Source organism: Rousettus aegyptiacus, unplaced genomic scaffold (genome assembly GCF_014176215.1).
Source record: "Rousettus aegyptiacus isolate mRouAeg1 unplaced genomic scaffold, mRouAeg1.p scaffold_m13_p_13, whole genome shotgun sequence".
Lineage (NCBI taxonomy): Eukaryota > Metazoa > Chordata > Mammalia > Chiroptera > Pteropodidae > Rousettus > Rousettus aegyptiacus.
In genome coordinates this window covers 35,866,474-35,876,215 of record NW_023416288.1, presented here as the reverse complement: position 1 = coordinate 35,876,215, position 9,742 = coordinate 35,866,474, and the positions used below count along the sequence as shown (strand labels likewise).

Sequence of the window (9,742 nt, the reverse complement as noted above, 5' to 3'; positions counted from 1 at the left end):
CTATAATTCAGCTTGGTGGCATCTTTAAAGTTTAATTCTTCATGATCCAGGCCAAGGAAACCTGAATGAGTTGTACACATCTCTGTTATATGGTTTCTGTTCAGAGACAATCATACAATGTTGAACAAATCAGATGGAGGATTCCACTGAATGAATATTTCGAATAGTAGAATTGCATTCGACTATGAGTAATAGAAACCTGAGAAGCGATGGTTTAAATAACACAGGGATTTATTTTTCTCACAAAATGAGAATTCCAGAGGCAGGCAGTTAAGACTAATGTGGTAGTTCCAGCACACGATCTTAGAGTGTGACTCTTATCCTCATGTTCATAAAATAGCTGCTAGAGCTCCAGCTATCACATCATGCTCTTGGAAGCCGAAAGGAAGAAGGGCCAAGTGAAAACGGTGCCCAGCAGTTGAATCGGCATGTATGTATGCTTGCTTGTTTATTTTTAAAATTAGTTTCAAAGAGTCAGTATGTTTTTTAAGAAGCCTTCCCGGAAGCCCTATCCAACACCTTTCCGTTACATCTCAATGGCCAGAACTTAGTCATATGGCTACCCCTATCTGCAAAGAAGGCTGGGAAATGTTGGGTTTGATTTGGACATGTTGCTTTCCTTGACAAAATTTGTTACTGAGGAGCAAGGTGAGAGTGGAATTAGATAGGTACCTAGGGATTTCTGTAACAAGAGTTTTGTGAATGGATAAAAATGTGAATTGCTGAATATTACCAAATATAATGTGTCAAAAGAAGCCGGAATTTCCTGAGGTCTGTTTACTAGTTCTCACAGACCAACAGATAGTACAAACTGACAATAATACCACTAATCTAGCACACATGATGAGCCTACACAATAGGAGGTAAACGACATTGCAACTGAAGACAAATCAATTCATGGGGTTGCTAACCCCTACTCTAAGGATGGAACCCATGAAAGGTGACATAAAAATAAATTAGGTTTTACCTGAGTGGGTATGCATAGTTTTGTCAGTTTGGATATTTGTTTGTTTTTAGTAAATACATGTTAAAATGAGAAAATTATGCTATTAACTCTGCCATTTCAAATAAATCCTTTATGCTTAACAAGCTGCTGCCATTGGTTCAGCCTAATGTAAAGAATTATTTAGATAACTGAGACATTCTTTTAGGCAATAATTAACAAAAAAAAATTACCAACTATTTACGAGATCTTACGAACTCTAACTGCCTGTTTCATCAATATATATGGAATAGCTTAATGTCATGGAACATTTTTGACTGGCTGTTGTTTGTGTAGAAAACAACTTTTCTTACCATTTCGCCTGTTTGCCATCTGCCCCAACACACATACGCCACACGATCCCTCCCCGGCTCCACCGCTATATTTAAGGAAGGGATTTTTTTTTTCCCCAATCAAGTGATCAGCCAATGGGTATTCTCTTCATTTCAAGTCATTCCTCAGAGATGATTGCAATCCTTTCACAGGAAGGGAAATTTTGATGGGAGAGCTGAGGTATTCCTATTTCATGGAGGACAGGTTAGCACCAGTCGGTACTCGGGCACTTGAATTACAGTGGCATTTTTTATAACTGAAGATAATTGAAACGTATTTACCTTTTAGTCTATTACTCGAATTGCTATGCTACTTGAATTCTTATGCTTTCGTGTGGTCGTGTGTATGTACGTACCTACTTTTGGCGTGTCTTCTTCGAGCAGCAACCTTTTAATTTCCTGTTTGTAAACTGTTGTACTTCAGTAAAACCAGAACACCTCATTTATGGGTCCATGGGCAAAGTAAAAGTAAAAAACCCTGGGAACTCTCAAACACTGATGGTGAGTATGAAAACTGGCAAACTCCCTTTAAGAAATGGTTTGGCAGCAACTACTAAAACTGAGCCTTGGCATAATCATGGACCACATTCACGTCCATCAACCTCGTGAACCAGTTATATCCATATCCCCATGCTAGGACCCACTCCAGCTGTCCTTCCTTAATGACCTCTCAGGCCCCGTTGTTGACAGCCCTCTCCAGCAGTGTCCCTTCTGTCGGCTGATCTTAGGCAGCCCTCCTCAGCCCATTGGAGGCATGCTCACGAATGGAAGCCTTCCGCGGGAAAGATCAGGAGACTTGAGCAGCTTCCTCTCAGTAAGTTCCCTAAACACTGTTACATTCCCACCCCTTCTCCAGAACTTTTCAAACTCTGTACGATTTATGATGACTTCGCCATCAGCATCTAGTACTATAAAGCCTGACACAAACTGGCTAAGACAATAAAGGTGAAGTCATTAGCTCATGTAATTGCAAAGACCAATGTGGGCTTCAGGCACAGTTTTATCAGAGTTCCAATCCAGTTTCCCTGAAATCTCTCAACTCTATGTTCTGCCACATAGCTTTCATCTTCAGAAAGAAGTCTCTCATAGACAGAAGATGTCTTCCGGCATCAACTGGGCTACATGCTTCTTTGTTCAATAGAGAAGAGAGAAAGCCTCTATCCAGATAACCACCGAATAAAAGCTCAGAGCTTAACTCTTAGGAACTTCTGGGTCCACCCTCTGAGCCAGTCATTTTGGTAGTAAGACCCCAATCTGCCTGCAGAGTTGAAGCCCCAAGCCCTAGTCAGGCAAACAAAACAAAACAAAACCAGACACATTCTCTCAGAATACTAGGTGCTTACTTTCACTATGTCTACATAACTAAAAAATGTACTCATATGGCTCATCCCAGAACAGAGAAGGTGTGCTCCAAAGTGATTTCACGTCCCCGTGAGATCTGAGAAATAGCAATGGTTGGCAATTTTAAATGCCAACTTCCCTCCTAAAACATCGAGTTCTGCCTCGTTGTTGCATTAGACTGTACACCCATCCCCTTCTCCAGGAAATCTAAGGACATTTGGTGAGAAGAGAGGATCACATGTCGCAGCATCTGCAGCACTAGATTCAGAAATAATAATAATATCTCATCTTTGATTGACATTTTATAGGTTTCCAATGTGTTTGCAACACCTCATTTCATTCCTGGGAGCTGGGTAGGATTTGCACTGCTATAGCCAGTGTGTAGAAAAGGAAATCTCAGGAAGACTCAGTGGCTGACTTACCCGGGGTCAATGGCTTGTAGTGATAAAGTTGACATTGGGATCTAGGTCTTTTTGATGTGGAACTTTTATAAGGAACCTCTGATTAGTTTTTGGACCAGAAAACAGAGTAATAAAAATAAGAAAAGGAAATTTGATCTTCATTCAGAGTGGCAGGAGACTAACTAGGGGTTTTCTAAAAGGAGGATTCTTCTGCCTCAGGACTTGGGGTGAATTTGAGAAAAAAGACCAATCTTCTCAACCTTTGCTTCTGTCCTCTTTTGGGGTTTCATTCTCAATTTCCTTTTTCCTAACTGTTTCTTTCTCAAATTATCTTCTTCGGTACAACTTTCTCAAACACAATATCAAATACTTTTCATGCCCAAGCCCCATTCAAAAATTAATTCTGAAAAAAAAAAAATTGAGGGTTTGAGGGCGATGGTGAGGGGGCCAAGGGTAGAAAGTTGCGTGTGGGGGTTGGGGGTATAGGATTGGGAAGGGGCCTGGGGATGGGGATGGCGAAAGAAAAGGAGGAAGAAGTCGACTCTGATACTAAAGATTAACTGTAATCCAATTTGTCAGATTACTATATACATTTTTAAAGTGAACTAATGCCTTCAAGGACTAATGTGACCTTGAACTACAGGCTCAGGAATGGGGACACTCAGATGTTGGGAAGACCGAACACACCAACTGAGGGGTTTTGTTAATTATTTTAAAGCATAACTGGAAACTGGTCAGGCACTATAAAACGTATTTATGTATAGCACTCACTTTAGATAAATTTGGAGTAATCTCATATTCAGCTTGTTGAAAATTAATTTTCTTCAGACTCTGATCCGAATTGGGAAATATGGAAAGAAACTGAGAACCGAGAAGTGGGCAGCTCTGACGTCATCTTGGAGATCTGTTGAAGATGCAAAGGGTCCTTTTCGAATTATTTGCACCAAGAATTAGATTGCATCTTATCTCACGGTGGCGAGCAATTTAGAAATAATTAATCCAGATACTCTTGGGCTGCTGTGATGGTAAAAGTAATATAATTGCTGTACTGTGGCATGGAAGGAAGAACAAATATTGCAAACTGGTGGCCCATGGGCCAGATGTGGCCCACAAATGGGACTTGTTTACCTTCTACTGTTTGGGGAGAACACTGCTCTCCAGTTCACCACTGGTCCCCACTATTCACTCAACATACACACATGCACTCACACGCTGTCCTGCTAGGCCTTTAAGGCTTCTGAGTGTGAGACCTCTAAGAGTTAAAAAAAAAAAAAAAAAAAGAAAGTCATTAAACATATGAGGCACTACAGAGAAAAATCATTCATGCCAGCAAAAGCATAATGGGATGAAAATTATAGAAAGGTAAATTTAGTTATAAAACTAAGGAGAAAAGTCCTTCCTGGAAAATTACTGAGATCTGGGTCACTTTTGTGTAAGGCAACCTGGGTCCAGCTCTGGAAAAGAAGGGACCGAGTTGCAAAGCCCCTGGAGATGGCATTCAGCAAGGGCTGTTTGTTCCAGGCTCCGAGACCCAAAAGTGCAACAGCTAATATGATTACGTCAAACGACTGGCTGAAAGGCAACGTGATTAGAGTCATTACACACAGGAGACAAAGACAAAGAATAGGACAAAAGCAAAAAGAGCCAGTCACCCTTCCACATGGTAGGTGATGCGGGTGTTCTCCACTCCACCCCAAAATCGACAGTAGGAAGGTACACAGTGAAGGGCAAGTCTGAAACCAGCTAAACAGCAGAACAACAGTGGCTTTTCACAGTTTTACTTCTCTATGAAGTTCGATTTTAAATTAGGTATTTAGGCAAGAGCAACAAAAGGACTTTCCAAAGGAGAAGGAAAAGGGAAAGACAAGACAAGCACCTCAGTCCCTGATGGAGGCCCCAAGCCCTCTGCGTCTTCACAACCCCATCCTGACCCTCGGCGCCTTCTCCTGAGCGCATCTGGCAAGCAGGATGCTTTTGCCACCCATGCTTAGTGTCTGAGTGGTATGTGAGATGGTTCTGCCTGTGGCCAACAGCCCAACTTCTCCCCCAGATTCAAGGGAGAGAAGAAAAATGACCTCTGACACCCAAATTCAAGTACAGAATTTACGTTAAGCTAAAGACTCTAGAGTCAGACAGACCTGAGTTCAAATCCTAGTTTTAGCATTTACTAGCTTTATGGACCTCAGTAAGTTACTTTATTTCCCTGTGTCTTATTTTTCCTCATTCATAATTTGGGCATAATACATTTATGTATTTTAGAGGGTTTAAAAACTGATCTAGTTAAGAGATCTAGTCCAATGCCTGACGCAACAGTAGGCACTCAATGCCTAGTGGTAATTACTATTTAAAATAATCGTAACAATAAACCCGAACATCTGTGAAAGGGAAGGTGTCCTAGCCAGTCGAATAAAAGGAGAATCAGTATCGGATCTCATGTCATGGCTGAATGCTTCTCTGCTTATCTCTGTCCAGTTGAACAGCTTTGTCTGCATCAGCAGAGACTAGGAAACTACTGCCATCAAAACCAATGAGACAAGCATTTTGTTAGTGTCTGTTAGGGGCACAGTGCAGTGACACTGCGCTAGACCTGAAAAGAGGTCTCATCAAAGGTTGGGCTGTCATCATGGGAAGCTATAACTGTTGTAATCTATCCCAACTGAGAGATGATGGAAGACTATCTTTTGCTGATGCCACATGAGAGAAAAGAGTAACAAAATTGTTAGAAATTGGTTCAGCAGTGAAAACTGAAATCTCAGTGTATTACCTTATCACAGTGTTGAGCTCTACCCCCGCACGACTTTTATCGAGCTCTACGTGCAGGCACAATGCAAGACAGTCTCCTTTTTCAAGGAGACTAGGATCAGCGGCCTCCATGGTGAAATGCATTTACCCCAGGATGGAGACCAGACAATACTCTGGGGTGTGGGATGATGATACTAAACCTTTCATTTGTTTTTAGAAAATTAATCTTCTTAAAGTGTTTGACTTATTTTCTAATAAACATATTATATTTGAATAGTAGTGCCTGTATATAATTTATAAATAAAAATATTCACAGAATCGAGGTTTAAATTTTTTATTGATGTGGTAGGTTCTTGGTTAAAAAGTTTTGGGAACCACCGGTCTAAAGAAAGAAGGAAGACCAATCAGCCAACAGTCAAAATTTAATTCAGAGAGAGTTTGCCTGGAGCACAGGTCGCATGTAGATTAGCAGGGAAGAAAGAGAAGGCAGGGAAGGCTTCCTGGAGGAGGTGACAAGCTGAGCTGCTAAAGTATGTTTGGTGGAGGGAGAGAAGAGGGAAGAATGTTTCAGGCAGGCTACACAACACATGGAATGGAAAGGTGGCCCGTGTGTGTACAGTGTGTACACTTTGAAAACGAAAATAATTTGGTCCATGAACTTTCAGTGTACGTGAGGGAACGGCAGAGATCGATCGTGACAGTCACTGAATAGAAAGCCTATTCTGATGGTGATGGTTGGCGCCGAGGGCTTCTAGCAGGGGAGGTGAGATCAAGGAGCCATGTTCCCACCTTGATCCTCTAGCCCAGGCTCTGCTGCCATCTGAGTCCTAGAGGAAAGGATTGTAGTACTGCGAGCACGTAAAATCTCAAAAGCTTTGGACAAAAAAAAAACCAAAAAACAAAAAACGGTGCTGGCCGCCTTTGAAGGGATAGAAAAGCTTCAACGCTCTGGGCATTGCAGGATGAGTATCAACAATGTCTAAGAACACATCTCTGGGCCCAAAGGCTACAGTCTTTTTCAAGCACTAGTGCCTTCATGACTCCATTACAGTCAACACTAACAAGAGTTATCACGAAGGGAGCCAAAGCCAGAAAGGAGGGAAATGGCAGATACCACAGTGACCAAGAAGACAGTGTGCAGAGTTCACGGGGTCACCGCTGGCAGGCTCCAAGGACGAATTCAGGGGGACCGTGGAAAGCATTTGGTGTTCCCTTATCCGAGGAGAGACTGTACTTGTCTTAAGCAAATTGTATCCTTTATATCTTGCACAATGGCTCAGGACTGCAGGGCTGTACGAACCCTGAGGTCACTGTCCGTAGAAATAACCTTCTAGAGTTAGGCACCAGGAGCCTTGCGTAGATGTCCAATCAAGTACATTAAAGAAACAAATGGAAGACTCATTGCCTGGCTGTTCTTATGACCTTATTTAAACTTGAGGCAAGGCTAGCCATTTTCTATCAGATTTGGGTTTGGAGCTATCCTCAGGTGGCAGCGTAGCAGACAACAGTCAGGGGTAAACCTGAGATGTTCAATGAGAACTGGAGTCACTGGCTGGATATTCCATTGAGTTCTTAAGATATCGTGCAAGAAACTGGAAATGCAGTGCCGTAACTATCTGTATAGTCAGCAAGGCAGGAGCAGCCAGGTGGGTAGCGAAGGAGTAGCACCCATGAGGGTTGGTCACTGGTGGCATCTGACTAGAGAACCCCTGTTACTCATTCTAATGCCAACTCATTATTCTAAGCATAATGACACTAGGGGCCGAAATGAGACCTCATCATCAAAAAGCAGATAAAGCTGATTCATTTCTGAACTAGAATAAAATCAATATAAAGAACTTAAGAAGACCTGTTTCGTGATCTGCTCAGTCTACATTGTGGTGACAGCAAAAAGAATGTCTCAAGCTACCTAAGATCCTGTTTCCATCTAGGAAATCTGAAAGCACCTTAAGAGCGACCTGCAGAATAACCCAGAAAATCTGAGAAAGCTAGCATCGAAGGCGATATGGAGAGTTAAATTAAAAATAGAACCCAGGGTTCATACGCACCCTCCTGCAGTGCTAACAGATATCCATGGAGGGCACAGGAAGTGCAGTTTTGATTATCAGCGTATTCCTAGATTAACCGCATCCTGTATGTGGAGGCCAGACGATTACATGAAGCAGAATCCACTGGTGCCTTCGATTGGCTCCATTAGACTAATGGATTCACACCTTCCTGGCAGCTCCTGCACCCAGTGGCAACGGTCAAACTGGATTTTGGGAGCTGGTTACTGGATCCCAAATCATTTGCAACGCTAAGCACCAAGGTACAGGCCGCGATGGAGCCACACTTTGTCTAGGCCTACACATGGGGAGGCACATCGCCCTGGGAAGAGGCAAATGGTTTTCAAGAAAAGGCTCTCACACCCAGAGGACGCTTTCAGTCCACAGCCATCACCATTATCCTTCTGACTGCTCAGTTCTCACTGTCCTGTTCCTTTAAAATATTTTTACTACCCAAACCAGACAGACAAATATTGTTAGCACAGAGGTATATCAGCCATCACTTTCCTTTGGACATAAGAGCTTAAAGTGTTATATATATTTATATTTATATATATATATTTATATATTTACATATATATATATATATATTTGTAGAGCTTTAGGCTGACTTTATCTGAAGGGACGCCCTTGAAAACAATCATTTTTAGTACATAATGGTAAGCCCGCCATTGTAAAGCAATTTTTTATAAGTTTGCCTGTGGTTACTATATTTGTGTCTATTGATGCCTTAATGAATGTGCTGTGGATACAGACAGGGAGCCAACTGTGTGTGCCTACGGAAGAACTCACTCCACACCTCTGGCCTCAGTTTACCTTACCACATCTACATCATCAGCGGGTCTGACGGCCAGAGTAGCTTATGGATCTAAAAGACCAGAAATGCCTAGAGTGTGCAAATTAAAAAACAAATAGTAACATGAGCAGAAAGTCACAGAAGCAGAGCTTTGGTTCACATATAAAGAATTAGTAGAGTGGGTTTTTCACTTGAAATAAACTGAGTCCTTACAAAATAGTAATAATTGCCTAAGGTAAACATTTTTTAATCTTAAAATTGAAATCTTGATTCATTTTTAAACCTCATTTGGGCTCATTTATTATAACAAATCTATTTTTTAAATCTGGCCTGTCAAGGTTTTATTTTAGGAATACTGAAACTGAGAGCAGGGAGCAGGGACATGCATTAGTGAAACCCAGTCTTCTCCCTTCATCTTTCACCTGCACATTTCTGGCACTTTCCATTTCTGAATTCTCTGGCCTGAACTACCTCTGTTCCTCTCTATACTTTTTCTGCAGTTAATAATTCCACATAGACGGTGTTGCCTCTGGAGGATGGAGTTGCCACTTCTCCCAAACTCTCCGTGCTCCCTGGAGATTGCATGGCACGTTGCCTAACACTCATCTCTAGGAAGAAGCTGTTTGGGCACCTGTTAGGCTGAAGCTTTTGCATTGCCTTTGCCTGTCCTCTTGGTTTGGTGTGTATCTGCCAGAGATTCTGCCTGCTCTCAGCTGAAGGCCTTCCCAGACTGGGCAGCTGAGTGCACTGCACAGCTGCCAAAATTCTAATTCAAGATCTAGAATTCTAACTCCTGCTCTTTCGACCTTTGTTGGGCCCTGGCTCCAGTCTCCAGCCAACTGGGTCCTTGGCTCATTATGAGGCCCACCCAGGCCCTGCCCCTACCCCAAGTGGGCCCAGGAAACCATTCTTGGCATCAAACTCAACTTCAACACAACTACGCCAGCCTCCTCCAACCCAACTCTCATCTTAGCACAAGTTCATCACCTTGTGAGCTGGGAGACAGAAGAAATGAACTAGAAGAGGAAATGCCAGGGGTGAGGGAACTCATCACGCCCAATCACTGTGACTGTCTTTTCTGTCTTTACTGAAAACATGAATGA

At 42.3% G+C, this 9,742-nt stretch overlaps 1 non-coding gene across 1 annotated transcript; it reads right to left on the bottom strand.

Annotated features, from left to right (window-relative positions):
• Positions 1-1,397: 1,397 nt before the first annotated feature.
• LOC118610888 lies at positions 1,398-1,467 on the bottom strand. Its single transcript, XR_004954143.1, has one exon. It is a non-coding gene; the product is annotated as a small nucleolar RNA SNORD2 (small nucleolar RNA).
• Positions 1,468-9,742: the final 8,275 nt, after the last annotated feature.